Here is a 25,352-nt window from a genome sequence, read left to right as displayed (position 1 = left end):
GTCATTATTCCCTTGAAACTGACAGCAACTTTCAGAGTCTGCACATTTGCAGAATAACACAGAGAGCCAGACGTTGCTGTCAGTGATTTTCCTCCAAAGGGTGCAATCTCTTAGCAAATAACGAACTGAAAAAATTTCACGTAAAAGCCCTTGAAAATGTTACATCTTGTTGAATGAGGTGGAACTGAGTTTTTTCCAGCGTACCAACTTCATAATTTCTGCTTAACACCCTCACTAACCCTGAAAAGCTCATTTATATTTGTGGAATGTCAAATCTGTGGAATTTCTCCATGATAAGGTTTCTGTAGAATTTTTTTGAAAGAAAATGTATTTGAAGGTATGATATTTTAGCCTCTATATCCGACTATAATAATTTATTACACTATTTGAAAATTTAAATGAAAAGGGAATGATAATTTAACTTCCTGGTTTGCCATCTGCAGAATACGTCAATGTGACGGGTTGCTCACCTTTCTAGCTGACACCATTGCTGCTGGATGCCTAGGGATCTCCTTGACTTGTCAACAGATTAAAACCGTCATCAGGAAAGGGAAATCTATGCCAAAGGGATTGTTACATCTTTTGCAGGGGCTTTTCTTGAGGCCAGTGTTGAGCCTGATGCTTGGGTTTGGAGCCTTTGTCAAAACCTACTTCAGACACTTCGTCTGAACCCAAAATGTCAACTTATCTATTCTCTCCACAGATGCCAGCAGGCTTGCTGGGTGTTTGTAACATTCTTGTTTTTTACTTTCAGATTTCAGCTATTTACAGTAAAATGACCTGCTGACTGTGTCAGGTCTGGCCTGAGATTTTAAACCCTAACTCTGTGGGCTGGATTTTATGCTCCCAGCTGATGGGTTTGAAGTGGTGGAGGATGGGCGGGGGGGGGGCTTGCTAAAATCCAGCAGGCAGCTGATCTGCCACCTTCCCACCCAACTGCAATTATACTGCCAGTGGGCCGATTGAGGCTCTTAAGTGGCCAATTAATGCCCATTTAAGGGCCTCAACCTGCCGCCACTGGCATTTAACAGGTGCCGGGAGAGGCCCGTGCCAAATGGCCACCCTCTCTGCACAGGAGGGAGGGTGGCTGGCAGGCGGTGGGGGTGGGGTGGGGGGATAGTCTGGACCCTCCCCTAAGGTGCTACCCCATTCTCAGGTTGCACGCCTCCCCATGGTCTTTCAAACCCCAGCCCCACCCCGCCCCCCCCCCCCCCCCCCCCCCCCCCCCCCCCCACCCAACCCACTTCACCGGGCCCTGAAAGCTGGTGCCCAGTTGGCTCCCGACCATACGCACGTGATCCAACACCGCACGGATACTGTGCTGGAGAACCACTGGCCTCTGATTGGCCAGCAGCTCTCCAAGGCAGGATTTCCTGATCCAGAATGGTGCAAGTCCCACCTTCAGCCTACTAAAAGCCAACTAGCTGTCAAATGGCTGCGGGACAGCTGATGATTGATGATAATGCAGGCCCCTCCCCACCCCACTGAATTTTTAGCCATGGGTGAGACTGGGGGGATATTTGGGGCCTTGTATAATTCAGCCGTGTGTGTCAAATGAAGGGAATTAGTTGTTTTTACTTGTTATGATCTGGAATGCACTGTCTGAAAGGTTGTTGGAAGCAGGTTCAATAATAACTTTCAAAAAGGGAATTGAATAAATACTTCAAAAAGGGAAATAAATATATGACTATTGGAAAAAGAAGAGTAGGAAAAATTAGATTTCTCTTTCAAAAAGCCAGCACAGGCATGAAGGGGCAAATAGTCTCCTGTCCCCATTCCCAGCGCTGGCAATTTTCGCCAGCATTGGATAAGGGTGCAGTTAGCGAGTCCGCACACTGCACTCCTGACCTGGCCAGCTCCATTGTGGCAGTAGGTACCTCACACCTACCACCCAAGCACACCCACTCCCCACCACCAACCCCACCCCCCCACACACACAACCCCCAGCCAGCCATTTTTGTCGAGTCAGACCAGCATCTCGATGGCACATGTTTCACGGCCTCTCAGAGAATTCTGAACCATAGTCTGGATTCGCGAACCTTTTGAAAAGTACATTAAGAAGGTCATACCCATGCTCACTCCCACCATAGTTGGCTCTATGCCAACTCACCCAATATAGAACCCATGAACCATTTCATAACAAAGGCAAGTCTTGAAATGCTCATGATAAAAAACATCCATTCAGAAATCTGCTTTGAAAAAGACTGCTGTTCTTACAACCCTACAAAAGGGTCAGACAGAGCCATTATAATATCAATAACTGAGGTTTACTTTACTTCACACCTCTTAATCTTGTCCAAATAAACCTAAAGACATTGAAAGAGTGTGTTCAAAGAAACAATTTATCATCACTTCATAAAGATGTTAAGCAATCAAAGCAAATACACCCCTTCCACCTGTCTAAACAGACCCCTGCTAAGCTAATCCATCAGTGAATCTTGGAGCTCAGCCAAGCCTTCATAATAAGGCCATCTGGAGAAACAGATGCCTGGCTATCTGTTTCTGTTGATACCGTTCACAGATGGCCTCATTATGAATGCTTGGCTGTGAGCAGGGGAAGCCAATCGTTGTATATATATAAGGCTGAATTAGACAGATTTTTGACTGAAAAGGGAGTTAAAGGTTATGGGGAATGGGCAGGAAAGTGGAGTTAAGGCCACAATCAGATCAGCCATGATCTTATCGAATGGTGGAACAGACCCATTGAATGGGCCAAATGGCCTACTCTAATTCTTACAAACTGATGAACTTATCCAGAGGCAGCAGCCTGACTCCATCCTGCCCCTGCCTCCCCTGAACAAAAATATGGTGAGCGGGGGCCCTTTTAAAGGAGATAGGTCTGCTGAGTCATGAAATTTCCCAACTCAAGCTTCCCACCCCTGGCCCTATGATTCTATGTGTTCCACTCCCAGTCCTTGTAGAACACAAAATTGACCCTATTTTTAGGTTAATAAATCCCCCTGAATTTCTCACCATTTCACATCCATCTAAAAAGCAGACAAGAGACTGGGCTGCAGTGCTAAATTTATACCAGATGCCTGTAATTATGCTCAGCATAGAATTATAGACAGTTGCACTCCCAAGCATGTTGTAATTTCCTTTCATGATTGGCTTTAAATATAAGCAGCCACAATTGTTTGTGATTCTCTATCCCTTGACAGAATATAAATCTATATCATGTCATTAAGGCTGTTCAATAAATAGAAGATTTATTAGCAGTTGGTAAATCTGTTTACTAGACTGTAACTTGGGCTATGAGCAACCAAAAAGTTTATTGTGGAGCTTCCAAAGTCTACAAAGATTATATCACATGATACATGTCCTCGCATTGAGTAACTAAGACATAAGAACATAAAAACAAAATGGGTGGGCCATACATCGAGTCTGCTCCATCATTCAATAAGGTCGTGGAGGAGCATCTGTCCCAACTCTACTTTTCCACCCTATGCCCCTATTCCTTAATTCCATTAATGTCCAAAAGCTTTTGTCAGAGAATTGTGTATTTGATCTCTCAGCTAGATATTGTGCACGTAAAGCTGTAGCTCAGCTGAACCTCTGAACCACAAGGTTCTGGGTTCAAGTCCCACTCCAGGGTTTGAGCATATAAAAAAAAAAATCAAGGCTGAGACTCCAATGCTGTACAGAGGGAGCACTGCACTGTTGGAGGTGCCATCTTTCAGAGAAGACTTTAAACTGAGATGTCATCTGCCTGCTCAGGTGGATGTAAATGATCCCATGGCACTATCTCAAAGAAGAGAGAGGGAAGTTATCCTCAGTATCCTAGCCAGTATCTGTCTGTCAATCAACATTATAATATCACAGATTATGTTCACATTATCACACTGCTAACCACATTCGTAAATGTTGGTCTGTGATGCTGACACAACCATAGCAGAAGCAGGTTTTTAATAGGTTCACTTCTCTACCATAATGGTTCACTTGTTGCTAACTCGATTTCCAAGCAGGAGTTTTGTTTTGTTTACATATCCAAATCTTCAAGTAAAACTGAGACCCGAATGTAATCCCTTATGCAATGGCCTTCTTCCCTATTTACTCCTGCTGCCACTACCCTCCCTCCAACCAGAAGCTAACTGTCTTTTTTTCCTTTATTCTTTTATGGGATGTGGGTATCACTGGCAAGGTCAGAATTTGTTGCCTATCCCTAATTTCCCTTGAACTGACCTTGCTAGACCATTTCAGAGGGTCGCCAACAGTCAACCACATTGCTGTGGGTCTGGAGTCACATGTAGGCCAGACCAGGTAAGGACAGCAGAGTTCCTTCCCTAAAGGGCATTAGCGGAACCTATTAAGCTAAAACTGGAGCTTTTCCGATTGTTTGAAGAAATGTCAACTTCTCTGAACTCTCAGAAGGTCCCAGATTCAATCCTTACGCTGTGGTTGTGAATTTAAAAAGAGGTCAGGACCTTGAGCACCATCAGCAGCCCTTGCTGTGCTTATAAGCGGCAAGATTAGGATCAGGCCCAGTGTTGATGTCCTCTGCAGTTAATATGCCCACGAATAACTCGTCATCAATGTCCACAGATGGCAATAGAATAACTGGCACCCTTGGTGTTCCACCGAGCTAATTGTTTCAAGAAAGGATTAAAATGCTGGAGAGAGATAGAGAGAGTGGTCGTGGCGGGGGGGGGGGGGGGGGGGGGGGGTGGCAGGGGAGAAGGGGGAAGGGAGAGAGGGAGAGAGAGAGAACAAAACTAAGCTCTATTGCACCATTGCCTTTTAATCTGAGAAAAATGCATGAGCTGTTCAGTGGCTTAAAATGGATGCTTGAGGAATTGGTTGACTCAATATTTTATTGACACTGTCTGCCTCATTACATATTACATTGCTGTTCGTTGGATTAGCGACCCATGATATAAATAGTTTCATTCACCCCGCCTCAGTACAAGATGAAATGGGGCCTTCTTGAATTGTAATATTCTAAAGCTCTTGGGTGGAACATAACTAAACCCAACAACATTCACAACATTGAACATGAATGGATGTGCAAGGCGGAACATGAAATATTTGACACAGCGACTGGCATGCAGATTTTGTGGGCTGGGGTTGTAAGAAAGGGCAAAGTATCACTGAACATGGAACAGATTGTGATCAAGAGGACTCCCTAACTTGTATTCAAGGGCCACAAAGGGATTTCACCCTGAGCAGTGATTTGATGTGAGGAACATTCTTGTAGCTCTGCCACAAAGCAATACTACGTACGGGCTTACTTCCACGGTCTTTAAAAAAAAACTCACTCGCTTTAATGCCAGAACTGAATTGGTGGATTGTGAATTTGTACTGAAAATGAGCTTGTGGGAATATGATTTGCTAAGAGTCACATTTCACAATTTGTAGGGCTGTAAGTGGTCCCTGGATTTTATTCCAAGTACCTATGAGCTAAATTGCATAAAAACAAGTAGTTCCCAGTAAATCTTCGCTGATCCCTGGTGTATTGGAGCACTCGGAATAACCTTGCCATTACCTCAGCTAAATCACTGTGCAGCATTACCAACAGTAACCTTAGACTGGACTGGAATGCTTTCACCACTACTGAAGCTAAACTTGTTCCAACAAGTTATTCTGTCACAGCTAGGCCACAAGCTTGCTCCGCACATACGATTTAGTCAAATAATTTAAAGTAAAGCTGTTCTAAAAAAAATAATAAATTTAACATAATTTAATAATTGCACTCTTATTCTGAGGCTACTTCTTTTAAAAACTATATCTTATATTGAATAAGAAGGCAATCAATTCTCAAAGGTCAAACTAACAAATTGTAGTTCAGCACAATTTTGTTCGATAATGTTCTTGTGCAGGGTCACATAATAAAAGATGTTACATAACTGTAAGTTATTGTTGTTGTACACCTTGCCCCCCACCCCCTACCCCCCCACCCCCACCCCCCCTCACCCATGGTTAAGAGTCCTTGATACTCAAAGCCACACACCAATGTTGCAGATACTAAGCAAGTCGCTTTCAGTTCCCTGAACAGAAACCATTCTTGAGTGAGCAGTGGTCCATATCCTGCTTTGCCCCTCAATACATTGCCAAGGAAGATGCTGGAATGAATCTGTATGCATTACATGCCTTCCTAAATCTCTCATTTCCTATTCAGTGAAGTAAAAGATATAATAACATCACATTTGTATCCTTTGGCATAATGCTTTGGGAAACAGGGTTGGAGTAGAATATACGACTATATCTGTTCCAACGTGCAAAAGAGTAGCACTGACAATGTAGCAGGATACAAGACCAAATTCAGATGCTCAGTTCCTTTCAGCCAACCTGATCAGCCAACTCAGTAACAAAAATGTGAGACTCTGTTATTAGTGTATTAGAAAATAAAATTAAACTTTTATTTTTATGCTTTTCCTAGTGGCCCACCCTAAAGTGATTTGCCATCATGAAGTATATTGCAGTTGGAAAGACAGGATAGAAAGGGGGCATATGGACTGGAGAACTCAGTGTTAGGTCTGGTGTCAGCTTGCGTAGTTAGCAGCAGTCCTGCCTCAGCGTTAGAAGGTTATTGGCTTGTGCCTAGTCCCAGGATTTGAGCTATAATCTGTGGCAACACTGTCATTGCAGCTCCTGTTACTCAAACTCACAACTACCTGGTTAAAAATTGACCTGAAAATAAATACTGACGTTGAACTCACCAACAACAGTCACTGTATCCAACTTAGTTACTTAGCAGATCAGGTTTCCATTCGTTGACTTTCAGATGTGACATTTTTAGATACAGCAGGGTGAAACCCTTTAAGTATGGCTGGGCCACAAGCCAAATCAGCGTGAAACCAAGACCTGTGACCCATTGTGCACAATGGTTTAAGGACAGAGCTGACATTTTCAGGCTGCACACTGGAGACTCTGGGAACTGACTGGATCAAATGGATTAGACTAGCCACGGTTGCTTTAAACATTTGAGGACTGTGGTTAAAGAAGTGTCTTTCATAACCTCAGGGCGTCCCAAAGCAATCTGCAGCCAATGAAATGCTTTTGAAACACAGTCAATTTTGTAATGTACAAAATGAGTCAGTGAATTTGCACACAGCAATCAGATAATCTGCTTTAGTAATGCTGGTATAGGGGATAATTGTTGGCCAGGACACTAGGGAGAGGTACCCTGCTCTTCTTCAAAGGAGCACAGTGGTATCTTTTACACCCTACTCGAAAGGGAAGACGGGTCCTTAATTTAACATGTTATTTGAAAGCCGGTACCTCTGCCAGTACAGCATTCTGTACTGGCGTAGAAGCTTAGGTTGTGTAATCAATGATGCTAAATCATGCACTGAGTCGAATTGCTTTTCTGTACTCGAGGCCGAATGAGGTAACTGAACTTAAGGGGTCCTGGATTTTGGACCACAAACCTGCTTCTAATCTCAGCACCAGGGTGAACTCAGAAGGTGGGCAGAGGACTGCTGTCCACCACGATCCAATCCATTTCCTGGCAAACATTGCGGCCCTCAACATTCGGATGGAACGCCGCACCATGCAGCTCACAGGTCTCACCGACGGCCCACAGGTCTCACCGGCAGCCCACAGGTCTCACCGGCAGCCCACAGGTCTCACCGGCAGCCCACAGGTCTCACCGGCAGCCCACAGGTCTCACCGGCAGCCCACAGGTCTCACCGGCAGCCCACAGGTCTCACCGGCAGCCCACAGGTCTCACCGGCAGCCAGCCACAGCAATTCCTTGGCCACCAGGGCAGTCAACTGGTCCAGGATGAGCAGCTTGAAGCAACAAAGGGCTGCGTGCTTGGCTGGATTTGCACTAACAAGGCAGGAAACGAGTTGGGAAATTTCAAGGCTCTGCAGACTCATCCCCATATGAATGGCCCCTCTAGGCACTTCCTTACAGGAAGGCATGTGAAAAGCATATGGTAGGTATGAAGGGGGGGGCATGGGAAATAAGAGGGGGCACAGGTAAAAGCTTTTGAACTTACCTTTCAAAAGGTTTATGAATACAGACTATGGTTCGCAACTCCTCTGAGGGGCCGATAATCATGATTCCTCAAGAAGCTGGCCGGACTCCAGGAAAACTGTGAGATAGTTTGACTTGCCTTTCCTCGCAAAGGAACCGGCCAGGTTAGGAGTACAGAGTGTGGGCTCACTCACTGCACCCTTATCCCCGGGCGTAACAATTACCGGTCCTGCCTGCCATTTGCCTCTGCAGTCAGCCCAACTCTGCGAAAATCCAGGTCTGATTCCCTGGTTTGGGAATCAACCACAACCATCGCAATCAGAGGGAAGAGTTCAAACAACTGAGCTATAGCTGACACCGGTCATGACTTTTCAAACCAAATTTTAATCCGAAAATATTTTAATCGCGGAAGGAAATAGGCGGAAGTAAAATTAAAAGTCATAATTTATCCAACTTATATCCACTGAGGCAGAACTTTGTCTTAAAATTAAAATGCTTTTAAAAATCCAAGTTTTCTATTCCCATTCATTAAGAACTTGTAATTTAGAATTTTTTAAGTAGCAAAACAACCACCTTTTCTTTCATTCAACTTTTCCATCAGGAGACATGAATCCTTGTTTGCGGTGGTTGGATAAATAAACCTTGTTGAATGGACAGCTTGAATATCCCTCATCATGCAAGTGGCCAAAATCAACCTGAACTTGCACAAACAGTACGACAGACTGGATTTTAATAATTGTATCCCATCCAACTCAGCTCTCAAAGTGAGGGCTCAGTGCAGAAATAACAGCACATTCCTTAATTAGTATGTCATTAAATAGTAGCTCCAACATCTGAGGAATGTAACCCTTGATCCACACAAAACATCAAATGGCATCAAGCCCAAAAAGTGTTCAGGACACCTTTCCTTACTCAACAAGAAATATATCATTGTAGAATATCAGACTTTAAATGCAGAACCATACCTCAAAGCACGGAACAAAGTAGCATCTCCTACACTCAGCAAGCAATTTGCTCAGCCTTGAAACTAATGATTTGTTCCCCTACCACCCTGGTTAATTTTGCTTGGCTCATCTTGCTTCAGCCTATGGAAAGTGCAGACATTTGTACAATTTAGTTTGTCCAGTTCAGACAAGTTACCGCATTCTTTCACTACAGAAATATCCAACATTCCAAAACTAACAGGACAAACATTAACAAAGTACACAGTCATGCCCACTGCAGCAGCATTTACTGAGGACAACTGTTTCGTGAACAGATCAAAGTACACGGCTTGTATCGTTCACTATAACTCAAATGAATACGCTGAGGTAATACCACCTGCTACATCAAACATTACAATTATTACATTTAAGGACAGGATCGGTTCTGTGTGATGAATTCCCAAGTTCTACCACACTGTGGCAGTTCTGTTCAGTAGCTTCTGAACTGCAGCATACCTGCCTATTAATACATTTTTTTCACAACGTAATTTTCCTTTTGGCACAAAAAATGTTCACTTCAGCAAAGGAGCCCTCGCTGTACCTCAGCACGGGGACAAACTTACTGCTTTTAACCAAACCTTTATATAACTTGCTGTCATATAGTGTCTTCACACAGAAAAATTATCTCAAAACGTCTCACAGAAGCATAATCAGACAAAAAAAAAGGCTATTGTTTGAAGTTTTCGAGGATCAGCACCAGAAGACTTCAGTGTAAGAGGCTCTCTGATATTTCTCCCATTTGAGTTTATAAAACACCCGCGGATCAAAATCAGAATAGCTGAGCTTCCTCAAATGCACACACGGCAAAATCACGAGGGACTAGAGAGCTATAAACCTCAGATTGGATTCGTTCTTCCTCCTGGTTGTTCATGATCCATGCCTTTCCTCTGGTTCACACTAGTCACAGGCAAACAGCAATCAGATCCAACTTTAAACAAATGGATTAATCATGGGGAAATGTTTTGCATACCCCAGCTGTTGCTGAATCTCCTCAGTACAGATGGTTCCCAATTGGAATTCAAGGTTTAGCAAGCTGATCTGTGAAATGAGGACACCACCAATACTAACCCCCTTCCCCCCTCAGCTCTGCCACTGAACCCCCTACCCTCTTTAATTGTTCAGTGGATTTTATCTGGATTTAAAGACACAAACATCAGGATTGTCCTTGCCAGTTCTCCAGGTCAGCTACTGTAACTTTGGAGGATGGGCATAAATGGAGTTTGGGCCAATCTTCTAAATACCAGTTAGGAGAACCATTCCCAGCTCCCAGCCCTTGACAAGGAAATTCCTGGCGGAGGGCTGCACTCCTGAAGTTTGTATGTAAATAGTTTCAGCTCAGTTGCCCCACACTGGAGATTGCCAGAAGCTGCTGGTTTCACAACCAAATATACTGTGGGACATAAATACAAGATAGTTGCAAATGAATCCACGGAGGAATTCAGGAGAAATATCTTCATCCAGAGGGTAGATAGAATGTCGAACTTCCTACAACATGGGGTAGCTGAGGCTTTAAGGAAAAGCTAGATAAATACATGAAGAAGGAAGGAACAAAAAGTTATGCTGATGGAGCGGAATGAGGCAAGTTGGGAAGAAGCACATAAACACCAGCATAAGCTTGTTGGATCAAATGTTTCTATGCTGTAAATACAACATAACACTGTAAGTGTAGCTTTTGCAGTTTAGATTCAGTACTGTGTAGTAGAACTTAATGACAACATTGCCAGAAAGACAAGTAAATTTGCAGAAGTAAGCAAAAATCTTTGAACAATTTGCTGTCCTTTCTAGGGTTGATGTTAGGGTCATTTCAATTGCTGGTGTGACAGAGATTCATCAGATTAATCCCTGGGATGGCAGGGCTGTCTTACGAGGAGAGACTAAGGAGACTACTTCTGTATTCCCTGGGGTATCGAAGAACGAGGGGTGACCTTACTGAAACTTGCAAAATTCTTACAGGGTGTGACAGGGTAGAGGTAGATCAGATGCTTCCCCTGAATGGTGAGTCTAAAACTAGGGGACATAATCTCAGCGTAAGGGGTAGGCCATTTAAGACTGAGATGAGGAGGAATTTCTTCACTGATGGTGCTGAATCTTTGGAATTCCCTATCCCAGAGGGGTGTGGGGGCTGAATCCTTGAGCACGCTCAAGACTGAAATCGATAGATTTCTGAAGAGAAATGGCGTCATAGGATATGGAAATAGTGCAGGAAAGTGGCATTGAGGTAGGTGATCAGTCACGATAATTGAATAGTGGAGCAAGTTCGACAGGCTGAATGGCCTACTCCTATTTCTATGGTACATTTAAAACACACACAATGGCTCAGTAACATCAACAGTCTCCATAGCATTTAGGCACTAAGAGTATTAATGCGGGCAGAATTTTCTAACTGTCGGGAGTGCGGAGCTGCAGCAGGTATGGGTCTGGTCGGCGCCCGCGATCGGGTCCGCGCCGCCATTTTACGCGGGCGAGCCAATTAAGGCCCGCCCAGCGCATTTGCTGACTCCCATGAATAGTGGGAGTTTGCGGGCTGCAGCAGGTGTGCACAGACCAGTGGGTCCAATAGCGACCCGGCAGCCTGTTTAGAGGAAGGCCTGGCAGCCTACTGTAGGCTGCTGACAATGGCCGCTTCCACGTCACACCCCAGGGGACATCTGAGGAGGGCACGCTGGAGGGAAGGGCAGAGGAGCAGGCCAGGCTGCAGGGTCTGCCCCAGGAGCAGGGCAGGCTGCAGTGTAGGCCAGCGAGGGGGCCAATGCACCCCTTGCTTTTCAGATGAATGCCTTGCTGCCCTCCTTGAGCAGGTGGCAGCACGGCGGGAGGTGTTGGATTAGCTGAAGGATTGTTGGATTAAAGTCTCTCGGGTATCCCTGCCTCTTTGGTGTAGACCCGGGTCAGCATTTAGCCCCTCAGCATTCCCCTGCGCTTCCTCATCCTCAGAAACAGTGCTGGACACATCATGTGCAGCCACATCCACTGCATCAATGTCTTCATCGTCCACTGCGTCCCCTCTTTCCAGCACAAGATTGTGGAGAGCGCAGCATACAACCACTATCAGTGACACATGATCTGAGGGGTACTGGAGTGCACTCCCTGAGCGGTCCAGGCATCAAAAGCATATCTTGAGAAGACCAATGGCTCTCTCCACCACAGCCCTTGTGGAAGCGTGGTTCCTATTGTACCGCCGCTCAGCTTCTGATATTGGATGGTGGAGAGGCGTCATGAGCCACCTTCTGAGGGGATAGCCCTTGTCACCCAGCAGCCAACCATCCAGCCGGGCTGGAGCACTGAAGAGCCCCAGCACCTGGGAACGTCTGAGAATGTAGGCGTCATGGGAGTTGCCTGGGTACCTTGCACAGATTCTACTTGTAGAATTAGCATCCTGTGGTCACACATTATCTGCACGTTCATGGAGTGGAAGCCCTTCCTGTTGATGAAGGCGCTGGGCTCACCTGCTGGCGCCTTGATGGCCACATGTGTACAGTCTATTGTACTCTGGACGTGGGGGAAGCCAGCAATGGCTGTGAAGCCTCTGGCTCGCTGTGCCTGACTTGCCTGGTCCTAACGGAAGTGGATGAAGGTCAATGCCCGTCTGAACAGAGCGTCTGTAACCTGCTTGATACAAGTGTGGACAGCTGAAAGGGAGACACCGCAAAGGTCACCCACCGAGCTCTGGAAGGAGCCAAAGGCATAGAAGTTGAGGGCAACTGTGACCTTCAGAGACACTGGCATGGGGTGTCCGCCTACACAGTTAGGAGAGATCTCAGGGCCAATCATCTGACAGATATGGTTGACTGTCTCCCTTGACAGTTGGAGCCTCCTTCGGCACTGCACCTCAGTAATACTGAGGTAGCTGCTTTGCTGCCTGTATACCCTAGCAGCAGAATAGTGGCGTCTCCTGCGGCCCCTTCCACCTTGGACTACCTCTTGGCCCTGCACCCCTTGTGCATGTGCCTGTCCTCCCAAAGATGGCTCCCCTGGAGGCTGAATGTCCAGTCCTGGCCTCCTCCTTATTCTAGCCCTCCCTTCCTCCTTAGAGGAGCTGCCTCCAGTGGACATGTCAGAATCCATACCCAGGCTAAATGGAGACCTCCGGAAAGCTGCAGGCCCGGTAAAGATTACTGACTGCAGAGTGCTGACCTGAAGGTTCAAAGTATATAGAAAGCTGTAGGAATTCGTTCTGAACTGCTGCAGATCACACAGGCAAGTTTAAAATACTTTCTCCAATAAATACTCCACAAAGCAGATTGACGGCCCCACTGAGCCCTCTTATCCCACCCGAGGATGAGGTTCATAAAAAAGTCTCTCACCCGCCTGCCCGTTGCGCCCGTGCGTTGACCCGAAGATCGCACGGACGCCTGAAAACCACCACTGATTGACGATTTAAGGGCCTTAACTAGCCCGTTAATTAATGGCGGGCGCACGTCGAACTTCATCACGCGCCCGCCCAGCAAAATATCGCGATGGTGTGCCGTGACATCGGGACGCTCACCTGACATCACCGCACATTATTTTATACACTGATGGGTGGGGCTCGCACCCCCCCCCCCCACCCCACCCCCAACACCACCATCACTGCACCCCGCCCCCACCCCGCCACCCCCCCCCCCCACCCCACCCCCAACACCACCATCACTGCACCCCCCCCCCCCCAAAACACGCCAAGCAGAAAATTCTGCCCTCGGGTTTGGAAGCATCAATGGAAATCAGCTCAACAAAACCAAAATAAAATTGAGTGGGGATCTGTCATTTCAGCCTTTGATACATGTGGTATCTCACATTTTTATTCAGCTACCCAAATAACGCTTCCACAGTCGATTGGGAGAACCCCAGAGAAAATTTCCAGCACTAGTGATTAAATCTTAGTAGAATCCCCTGCACTACAAAACAAAGTGAGAATGGTGTCCTACAGTTCACTCAGTACACTTGTTGTGGCAACTTGTACTTTCACACGCATGTTATAGCCTGGAGCTATCCATAGTGATGGTAGGGGCTCCATCATTCTTTCCATCACATAGCTGAGCAGGAATCTCTCCCACTTTTAACCCCTGCCATTAGTGTGTTGGAAGGATCTGTAGGTCGATACTCAACCTGTTTGGCCACGTTACGAATGCAATAGAACGAAAAGCTGGGCCCAATTAAAGACAGGGAAGAGAAAATAAAATACGTACAGAAAGTCCAATAAACTTTGTACAATAAATGGTCAGGAAGAAACTGTAGAGCATTGTAGATTCTCGCAACTTGCAATTGGTTTGAAGTTTTAATTGTGCCACGCATGCACATACTGGCTCCAAGCCAACTGTCCATGCTCAGGCCTGCAGCTCATTATATTAAAGGCTCTGCCATGTACAAGGCCTATCAGTCTAAATCCAGCATCTGGTTCCAACAATTCTGTAATGCAAGTGATTTCCTGTGATTCTGTCTTCACAATTCTCCCTCCTGTTGGAATGGTACAAGTTGTGGAAATGTAATTCCCTTCCTTTGGAATCATGGAGACCACTTCACCCTAATCCACCCATTGTCAAATGGACAGGACTGAGGGTTGTGTGTGTTACACACTGCCCTTGAGCCACTTATAGCAACAAAACTGCAAGTTTAATACCTGCATTTCAGCTCATTTGGCAGACTTTAAGTGGGGTACTGCTGAATCACACTCCCTAAAATCAATCAGGAACCACCACTGTAAACAACGCAGGCTGTCTCTTTCAATTAAGTAATGAGAGCGCCGCACTATTGAAGGTACAATCAACATCAACTTGTATTTATGTAGTGCCGTTACCGCAATAAATTTTCCAAAGGTGCTTCAAAAAGGCATTATAAAACAAAAATATAAGTGAGGAAATAAGGAGGTAATAAGGCAGATAACCAAAAGCTTGGTCAAAGAGGTAAATTTTAAGGATCTTGTCTTCTGCCTCAACTCCACTTCCCCACCTACTCCCCATCTCCCTTGGTTCCCCAAAAGATGAGAGATGATCGATCTATCTATCTGTCTAGCCCAGCCTTGAATAAACACTATGATGGAGCATTCACAACCCTCAGGATATAAAAGGCCTGAACTTCCATGGAATGGCAATCAGAGTCGGATTGCCACTTCGCTCCTAGTTTCTCACCTGGAGATCCGGCCGCTCCTTTCTTGCCTGACCTTCCAACTCAGACTGGGCAACAACTGTCCAGTGCAGCACATTCCTGAGGATTTGTGTCAAGGGTTGGAGAGTCAGATGTAAGGAAGTCACGCCCCCTTTTTTTTTTACAGAACTAGCTGTCATAAAGCATGAAGGTCCATCCACTTTCAGAAGCCAGGGAGAAAGTAGGTTTGTAAGGTAAGCGAGTAGGATTGAGGGGTGGTGGGGGGACAGATGGTAGTTGGTTGGGGCAGGGGGTGACGGTGTCGGGTGGTCAGTAGTAGGATGGGGATTGGGTGGTCAGGGGATGAGGTGGGGGGTGATGAGGACAATATTATCGTTACCCAGGAGTTAGAAGTGGTTTTAATTCTTCTAACTTTTCTTGGGTAACTATTCCGATAAGACAGTCTGAACTATCCAAAGTTTTGCAATTTATATCACACTTTCAGATGGTTCCAACTGCAAGGCAACTGCCCAATAGAAGTTTGAAGTACAGCTGTGTAATTCTTATCTGGGGGCTTCCAGGAGACTTGGGGGTGGGTTCTCCAGTGCATCTTCGCGTTGAAGTTATACACCAAAATTCCAAAGATTCAGAAATTTGAGTGAGGAAATTTCTCCTTGTCTCAGTCCTAAATGATCGACCCCTTATCCTGAGGCCATGCCCCCACACTCAAGAATTCCCCAGCCAGGGGAAACAACAACCTCTCAGTGTCTATCCTGTCGTCACTTCTGAACTTCGTATGTTTCAATGAGATCACCTCTCATTCTTTAAAACTCCATAGAGTACAGGCCCAACTTACTTAACCTCTTATCACAGAACATCCCAAGAATCAATCTAACGTACCTGCACTGTATCTCCTCCAAGGCAAGTATATCCTTCCTTAGATACAGAGCTGCAAAAAGTTCCCCAGGTATGGTCTCACCGAAGCCCTGTACAATTGTAACAAGACTTTTAATTCTTGCATTCTAACTCCCTTGCAGTAAAAGCCAATGTGCGATTTGTCTTCCTAATTGCTGGCTGTATCTGCATGTTAATTTCATGTTTATTTTACAAGTACACTCAAGCCTCTCTGAACATTAACATTTAAAAGTTTCATGCCTTCAAAAAAAAATTCTGCTTTTCTTTACTTACTACCAATGTGAATAATGTCACACTTTCCCATGTTATACTGCGTCTGCCAACTTGCTGCCCACTCGCTTAACCCACCTATATCTCTTTTCAGCCTCTTTGTGTCCTCCTCATTGCTTACATTCCCACCTAGCTTTGGAAATAGGTGGTCTGCATGATGGCACGTGTATGGTCTGAAACACACCCTAGGGTCAAATATGACAACCAAAGTTGCAAATAGTCTGCTTGAGTCTCAGACAGTTGCTAGTAGAGAGGAGTAGATATCTAAGGAGCAGAATTTGTGGGGGGGGTTGAAGTCAGTGCTTCAGACTTCACACTACTTAGTTGAAGAAAATTCCTGCTCATCCAGTGTTGAATGTCAGACAAGTAAACTAGTAATTTATAGGCAGTGGACAGCTGAGAGAGGTAGCGGTGAGGTAGATTTTGGTAGGATCAGCGTACGTGTTTTCGGATGATGTTGACGAGGGGCAGCAGCGCGCCTGCGGAAAGTTAGGATGCCAAACCAAGGCACCATCTGACCATGCAGTTGGAAGTAAAAGATTCCATGGCACTATTTCAAAGAAGTGCATGGGGGTTTCCAAGCCAAAACTTATCCTCAACCAACATCATTTGGAAAAACGAGAGATTTTCTGGTCATTATCACATTGCAGTTTGTGGGAGCTTGTTACGTACAAACTGGCTGCCTTGTTTTATTCTTTCATGGGATATGGGCCTGGCTGGCTAGGCCAGCATTTTTATTGCCCATCCCTAATTGCCCTTGAGAAGGTGGTGGTGAACTGCCTTTTTGAAACGCTGCTGTCCACATAATGTAGGTACACCCACCTACACTACAACAGTTACTGCACTTCGAGAGAACACTTTGTTGGCTGTAAAGTGCTTTGCGATGGTCTGAGGAGGTTGAGTATGTTGCTATATAAATGCAAGTTTTTCTTTTCTTTTTATCAAGCACCAGGGCGCTTTCAAGAAATGGGAAATAAACTGAGAGGGAATATTCTGCAATCTGCAATTGTACGCAAGAGTCTCCAGCTTCTGATGATCTGTGTTAATTAATTATAGACACCTTTAACTGAAATGTAACATTCTAATAGCCCACATTTTGAGCTAAAACGTGATTGCAGTTCTCAAAAGAGTTTCAGTGAGATCACAAAAATTACCTGGCTGTGTTTTGGAACTTTTGGCTGAAGTGTGCTCTAAAGCTGTGTGCAACCTTTTCAGTCTTGCCTCTTTACAAAAATGCAACTCAGTTGCCACACCTCTCAGTTCGAGACAGCCAACGCTTGGCACAGTTATAACTATTCTACAGCAAACAGTGCCAGGGTTGCTGCATTTCAGTTTTCTTTATAAGCTGTGATTTCTTTTCAAGTGCCTCAAAACTTTAGGTCACTTCTTTTATAGTCTACTCCACTGCAGTGTACACCCACAGAGCATATTTTTCTACTTCAGAGGTGTCCTTCTGCAAAAATGTTCCAGGAGCCATTTTGTTTGCCAAACACATGCACACTGTATTGATAGAAGCTGCATCAAAACACATAGCTAGATCTGAAATATCATGTATTCGTGGCACAATCCGGTGGCACCAATGAGTCTAAAGAAAAGGCAGTTCTTCTGTTTGTTGAGGTCAAGCTCTTCAGTTGATTCAATACCAGGAAGGATAAGGTTAACTTTGCACTTGCGTCTTGCCAAGGGAATGAAATGAGAACATTGGCCTGGATTTTCCGGTAAGACCAGAAATTCCCCTCCGAAGTCAACGGACCTTTGGTTGGTCCATCAAATTTTCTATCCCACCCAGGACGATTCCCACTGTGGGCTGGACTGGAAAATCCTGGCCGTTGTCTTTGGACATGGAAAGAAAATAGGAGACAGTAGAGCCTGAGGGGCAAAATATGTAATGTTGCAGGAACTCAGGGAACCTACATCTACTACATCTATTGCAGACTAAGGACAATCTCACAGCTTCTTGCTCACTCTCAGCTCATTAGGTAGCTCTCTCACCTCTCACTCAGAGAGTATTGGGCTCCGGACCCACTCCATAGGCTTTGAGCAGACACTCCCAGTGCAATAATGACAGAGTGGTGCACTAGACGTGCTGCCTTTTAGATGAGGTGTTAAACTGAAGTCCTGTCTGCCCTCTCAGGTGGATGTAAAAGAGCACATGGCATTATCTGACATACAGCAGTGAAGTTCTCCCCAGTTTCCTAGCCAATATTCAGCTTTCAGTCAATTGCTGTTCATGGGGACTTGCAGTGTACAAATTGCTGGTGACAATTCCTACATTACTACACTTCAAAAGACACTTAAATTTAGCCGTCCTAAGGTTGTGAAAGATGCTATATAAAGGCAAGTCTTCCTTTCAGAGTCACAGGATGGTCACCATGCAGCAGGAGGCCATTCGGCCCGTCATCTCCATGATGGCATGATGGCTCTCCAAAGGAGCAATTCATCTGTTGCCACTTCCCCACCTTCTCCCTGTAGTCCTGTACATTATTCTTTTTCAGATAATAGTCCAACTCCCTCTTGAATCTCTCGATTGACCCTGCCTCCACCATACTCTAGGCAGTACATTCCAAATCGTAACCACTCGCTGTGCGAAGGTTTTCCTCATGTCACCATTGCTTCGTTTGCCAATTACCTTAAATCCATGCCCTCTTGTTCTCGATCCTTCCACCAGTGGGAAAAGTTTCTCCGTCTACTCTGTCCAGACCCCTCATAATTTTGAATACCTCTATCAAATCTCCTCTCAACATTCTTTCCCCCAAGGAAAACAGCCCCAACTTCTCCAATCCACCTTCATAACTGAAGTTCCTTACCCTTGGAACCATTCTTGTGAATCTTTTCTGCACTCTCTCTAATGCCTTAACATCCTTCCTAACATGTGGTGCCCAGAACTGGGCGCAATACTCCAGTTGAGGTCAAACCAGTGATCTATGCAAGTTTAACATAACTTCCTTGCTGTTATACACTACACTCCAATTAATAAAGCCCAGGACACAATATGCCTTGCTAACTGCGCTCTCAACCTGTCCTGCAATGATTTGTGCACATGTACATCCAGGTCCCCCTGCTCCTACACCCCCTTTAGAGCTGCACCCTTTGTTTTATATTGTCTCTCCACGTTCTTCCTACCAAAATGAATCGCTTCATTTCTTTCTTTAATTTCCTGTATTTAATCACTCGCTCCCTGGCAACAGCTAAAGCCCTTCCTCGTTACAGGTTAAAATTCTCCCTAATTTAGAAGGAAGCTTGTTAAACATAGAACAGATATTCACAGCACCCGGAGGGGAAGGCACTGAGGAGAGAAAGAATAAGGCATAAAAATTGGTCGCGGGACAAAAGTGTTTTCGTACAAGGTTGTTAGGATGTTTTGGAATGTTGCAGATGAGATTTTTGGGAGGAAATCCCAAAGAATATGGACCCAGCTGCCCAGAGTGACTTCCCCTCACATTTCCCCGCCCTCTGCTATCACCTCTTTAAATAAAAAAAAGCAAAATCAACGTATGTGACACCAACTCAGTTGAAGGGGGTACCAGAGCAGCCGAAACAATCCAATCTTTTTAAGGGGTGCTGCCTGAGTAGATCCCTGCTGTTTTGGGTCGAGGGAACTTCCATGCACTTCACCCCACCCGCCTCTCTACCTTCAAGCAAAAGCGCATTTGAAATCACTGGTGATGCTAAATTTGGTCTTCCATTTGGTAGCAGTACTTGATAATGTTCGCTAATTTAAAAAAAAAGCGGGGCCCGGGTGACAGTGAGGCAACTTCGAATCTGAAAACTGCAAGGGTGTGGGGAAAGGACAAGCAAGTGTGACTAATTGTCCTTAGAAAAAAAGAGTACAGACTCGAGAAACCGAATGGCGTCCTGCTGTGCTGCATTCGATGATTTCTCTGCCTGTATTTCATACCTCCGAGCCAGAAACTCTAGGTTCCAGTTCCCGCTCTGGGACTTGGAGGCCACAGAAGGTGCGTTTATAATGTGGCCAAACAGGTCGATTACCAACCTGCAAATCCTTCCAATACTCCTTGTGGAAGGTGGTAAGAGCGGGAGAGTCTCCCGGTCGACCAGAATCTGCAGAGAGCAACGGCAAACCACTGCAACACCTCGCCAAGCAGAACCATAGCCCAACACATGGAAGCCCATGGTCACTAACTTGCTCTCGGGGCATGGTACCTGGAGAGAGGGGTGGGGAGAGAGAGATGGGTGGGGATGGGGAGAGGGAGAGAGAGTTCAGCGCAGTGAAACGTCGCCAGCAGGGCATGTTAGTGTTTGTAGCCTAGAGACTTGCCCACTCACCGGCTGAAAACAGCTTGGACAAGTGTTGGAGCAAAACCATCTCTGCTGTGTAGACCTCATTCTGGGCTGAAAGTGACGAAATGCTGTATGTGCTACAGCAGAAAAAAAGGTCGCTAAAAGGCTAACGGGGTTAAAAAAAACAAACACGACCAGACCGACCCAAGCAACAATGTAACAAGATAAAAGCAAAATCGGTGTAACTAACCGTTTTTAACACTGGAGTTGAATTTTCCTGGTCCTTCTTTTCCAAAAAAACAAACAAGTATCATTAGATTCAGTGAGAAGAACATTAAACATGTATTTCCAAAGCCAGGGATGTTTACAAACTTACACTTTGTAACTAAACGTGGCCATGGGGGGAATTTAAGGAACATTCTGACCAAAACATTGCTTATATAAGAGGATCGGACACTCTCCCATTAACTTCAAGCACAACTCAACGAGGAGCTGCGGGCAGAGAGTAGTGAGGTTTCTAGAAGCTACAGAGCTCCTGAAAACACGCTGTACACGAGACGGCGGCCAAAGGACAAGAGAGAGAGAGAGAGAGAGAGCTACAGACTAGATCCATTCACCGCGATCGGTGTCTCTGCCTGATTTCTGATTGCTGCAGAGATTTCAGGCTGATTCTTCAATCAGTAGCGCTGTCCCTCTCTCTGCACGACCAAGATCTCAAGACAGCCCAGCCACCCCTCAACCCAAGGGATATCTTACCTCCAAGAGGAAGGTGCACTCCGCTTGTTGATCCGTGGTAGTTTGTTGTTCCTCTCTCTCTCCCCCTCTCTCCCTAGCTTTTCTGCTTCTGATTTCCAGAATCTGAAATCTCTCTCTGCTGCCACGTAGTGATCGGCCCCCGAAAGCCATATCTCTCCTAAAAACACCGCCTTTCAATTCAGCTGAAACCTTCAGGGACCATTGGCAAGTAGGAAACACCCCGGGGGCTCTAGGTAATGAGAACCAGGCTAAAGTTTGCAAATTTTATTCTATGACCCGATTCAGGCAGAGCGTAACTGATTTTTTTTTCTTAAATAGAATATTCGATACTTTTCCAGATTGAACGCAGAAATATCCCACAACACAATTAGAAATAAATACAGGAAAATGTTTCTGGCTGTTCTCTCAGACCACATATGTTTTCCAAGTTTGCCCTAAAGCTATTAGAATTCAGAAAAAAAATTAAACTGAGCCTTTGTGGGGGAAAAAATGCTTCTCCGCACCTGCAGGTTCTCTACCCTGTCTCTTGCTGCTATACTTTAAAAACAGAAATCAGGTCGTACTATAGATGGGCCATTTGTTTTGATGGATTACGGTATCAGAGAGCTGTTCCATTCATTATCCTGGACCTGGAATCGTGCATTATTGCACGCGCTCAGTCATAGGCGTTGGTAAGCGGCGTGGGAGAGCATGAGACCCACGTTCCTCTCAAGTTTTATTGGAGTATTACATTGTAAATAGTCGTAAAGGTGGCAGGGACAATTCCTGACTTTACTATTAGCTGATGAGGCTGGAGGAGTAGGAAATAACCTCTGCTCCCGCAAAACAGAAAATGCTGGAGTTACTCAGCAGGTCTGGTGTCTATGGAGAAGGCAACAGAGTGGACCTACCCTTAACTCTGTTTCTCTTTGCAAATTGCTGCCAGACCTGCTGAGTATTTCCCGCATTTATCGTAACCCATCTCCAATATTGATGTGCAACTTATTATTATATACATATAGCTGAAAAGAGAGACATGTTCATGAAGCTTTTCATCTTGCATTCATCAGGGCAAATGCAAGAATGACAATTTCGAACGATCACAATTTACACTACAGGAGATAAGGGTGCTAACTGGTTTGCAAGTCGATGCTGATTGGCTGAAGCCTTGGAGAAAGCAATGGGGAATTATAGGCTCCCCAAACTCCTGGGTAATTCAAAAAAGACATAAGGCTTGAACATATTCCTTTTGTTTGCAGAGAATGGGTCCCCACATACGAATTTACACTTCGCACAAGTGTAAATGAGCCATGTTATGAACCCAATTGATTATCTTAAATTGGTTGTGAAGCGGGTACTCCCTCCAATCCAGCAACTACCACCTAGGCCAGTTGAAGAGGAGAAGTTACAATCCCCGATCACACAGCGACCACAAAGACACAGGCTTCCTTTAACCAGGTTTATTCAAACATATGCAAGGGAGCCATAATCATTCCTAAGAATGAAAACCCAGCTCCCAGACTGATGACATTTCATTACTTTTGTACTTTTTCTCATCATAATATATTTGAATACCTCCAATCAGTAACCGACACACAGGTCCCATGTTAACACTATCCTACTGAGTACATAAACGTGATTTTGCTAACCAATTACTCTAAAGGTGGTATACATAATAATAACATCCAATCAAAATTAAAACATGTATGCAAAGACCTTGGTTCTCATAACTCAAGTCTGTTTTTCATCAAAGCCCCGTCTTTGTCTATTGTATGTCCTCCCAAATCTAAGCTAAAACCACCTGCCCCTTCCCTTTCTGAGAGAGGAGTACACTTAATCTAACTTTATGTAATGCTTTATTTCCAGTCTAGATCTCAAGGATTCACCGCATCATTGAACCACTTGCATTGTCCTCCCTGTTACTGGACATTAGCTCATCTCTTGACTTCTGTGTAAATCACACAAAAACTCAAAGCCTCTTTGTGTGCAATGTCCATCTGCTTATCCTCAACTGTTAACATGTTTAGTATCAATGGCCGCCTGGAGATTTTAAGTATGTTCAGCAGATTCTTACTGTGTTCTCCTTTTTTAATAAATATATTTAATTTCCCCCTAACAGACCCCCCTCTTGGCCCTTGGCAAAGCCCAAGCCTGCCACACCTTAAGTTGTGAATTCCTCTACTGGTCCTTTGGGTGGCCAGTCGTCCAGAACACCAGAGGAATCCTAAACCACCTGATGGTACAATACAATATAACTTTCCCTTTCCCTGTCCTCCCACTTGGAGTATGCATAGGTCAGGCAACTTATGTGCACCTTTGGTTTGTTACTGTCTGTGCCTGGAGAGTCCCTTTCCAAGTTTTATATTGGTAGCAGCAGAGTCTGATAGCCAATAAGAGCATAATTCCTGTGACTATCGTCATAACCATTCTAACAATCTCCCATGAATTCATCAATCTTCCGGCCGTAGCATAGGAAGTAGCTGATTGGGCTAACCTCCTGGCCGATTGGGCGGCTAAATCCACTTGCCCCCTCTCGATTTGCTCTCAAGAAGCTTCTACGTACGATTGAGCTATTCTTATGGCTTCTTGCATGGATAAGCATGCTATTCTGAGTTTGATCAATGAACAATGTGTCATCCCACCAAGGGCTGAACAAGTATCCTGTGGTTCTGCCTGGCCAATGGCAGTCCCCTACAGTAAATGGATTGATCACACATTGGCAGAAACTCGAGTTGCTAGCACTAAGTAAGTTCCTGTAAAGGAACTCAGCCTCGCCGGTCATGAAGCACCATTGAGTTGAGGATACCTAAATCACCTTAAATGCTTCCTGAATCGGTAAAGCAGTGAATGTAACTTTGCTTGTGTTTGTAAATACCTCCAGCATTTGGCATGAGCATAGAATGTAATTTCTTGATTCTGAACAACAGTCTCTAGTACTCATCAGTACCATGCCTTTTACATAGGATATATATCCATGTGGCCCTATGAGGAATACCATCCCCCCCCTTTATCTACTCCTGGGGACTCGAACCTATATCTGTTCAGGAAAGCCCCATTTGGATGATGTTCTTGGGGAATGGCCATGATAAATTTTATAACTCCATCCTCTCCTCCACCTTAAGGTTGCGTAACCACCAATTCCTGCCGCTCCTTGCGTAAATTTATGAGATTTAATTGGTAAACTGACTCGAGCATGTGTTCAGGAATTGTTCTGAACCTGATTTCTTCAATGTCGGATTTTACCTCATCACTTAGATCTCGTGCTAGCATATCACATGCCCTCCCTGTGGCTTGTGATTCAGCTGTGTCTATTATCCCATATGCAGTCTGACTAAGAATCCGTAGCCTAAGCAGTTCTCCTTGTAGCTCCATGGATGTCAGGGTATATCCTGTCCCATGTACACTGTAATGCAGTCCTCAGGCAATCTCAACAGCCACCAAGGAGGCATAATTATTTAAGTCATAGACCTGACTGAATTTAAGTATGGAATTGGCACTTCCAAATAGCCCTCCAATGCCTCCTAACATTCTTCTTTTTAACATAACCTGTGCTTTTGCTATAATTCCTGGAACGATTCGAAATTTATGGTCACTGATTATCCTCTTCAGTTGGCTTCTAGCCCATTTTATGGAATTCTGGTGGCTGTAACAAGTCACATGCAATACTGACAGTAGTCCCGAGATATTACATGTTACTTCCAAGAAGACCATAGTTACTTCATGTAATAGTGGTTTCGACTTTCCTATCCTGCCTATTGCATCTGTGGGAGGACTTACTACATCTGGACATTGAGTGGGTCTTTGATATCCACACGTTGTCAAAGTGAAACATTGTGTATCATAACAATCATGCCTACCTATTACATACTTACATGTTTCTTGACAATATTGTCCCTCAAGATCCACTTCCCAAACAAAGGGAGGTAGATCTGTCCATCCGGCGGTCACATTAATCTCTTGAACATCCAAATGCTTGTTGAAAAACTGGTGGGGGACGTGCACGTTCTACATCCCCCATACCACCAACCTAATCCAGTTCTCGTTGTTACACTCGAGTGGTGTTAGCTGGACTGGCTGCCCTGGTGTTGTTAAATGTAAAGTACTCTTGCAACTCTTTGTGTGATCACACGTGGGGGTCCTGTTCCCAATTGTTCGTTTGATGTGTCCGTGCAGTGACTTGATCCGTAATCCAGGCGTTGGGCTTTCTTATCCATTCCCCACGTCCTC

At 45.0% G+C, this 25,352-nt stretch overlaps 1 protein-coding gene across 11 annotated transcripts in view; it reads right to left on the bottom strand.

The window, feature by feature from the left end:
* LOC121281082 (prolyl 4-hydroxylase subunit alpha-2-like) overlaps positions 1-21,230 on the bottom strand; it is a 110,536-nt gene extending 89,306 nt beyond the window's left edge. For 6 of the 11 annotated variants that reach the window (XR_005943808.1, XM_041193722.1, XM_041193730.1 and 3 more), the window contains exons 1-2: positions 21,147-21,230; positions 20,641-20,676 (exon numbers count right to left, since the gene is read on the bottom strand). The gene's annotated coding sequence lies outside the window, so the exon portion shown is untranslated. Of the gene's footprint in view, positions 1-15,863; positions 15,902-20,640; positions 20,677-20,766; positions 20,942-21,146 lie in introns of those variants that run through there. The other 5 variants (XM_041193727.1, XM_041193723.1, XM_041193726.1 and 2 more) reach the window with 5 other exon arrangements.
* Between the last annotated feature and the right edge of the window lie 4,122 nt (positions 21,231-25,352).

The sequence above is a fragment of the Carcharodon carcharias genome, chromosome 8 (assembly GCF_017639515.1).
Source record: "Carcharodon carcharias isolate sCarCar2 chromosome 8, sCarCar2.pri, whole genome shotgun sequence".
In the NCBI taxonomy this organism is placed as follows: domain Eukaryota; kingdom Metazoa; phylum Chordata; class Chondrichthyes; order Lamniformes; family Lamnidae; genus Carcharodon; species Carcharodon carcharias.
Note: the sequence above shows the minus strand (reverse complement) of the source record. Positions and strands in the feature narration are given on the sequence as shown.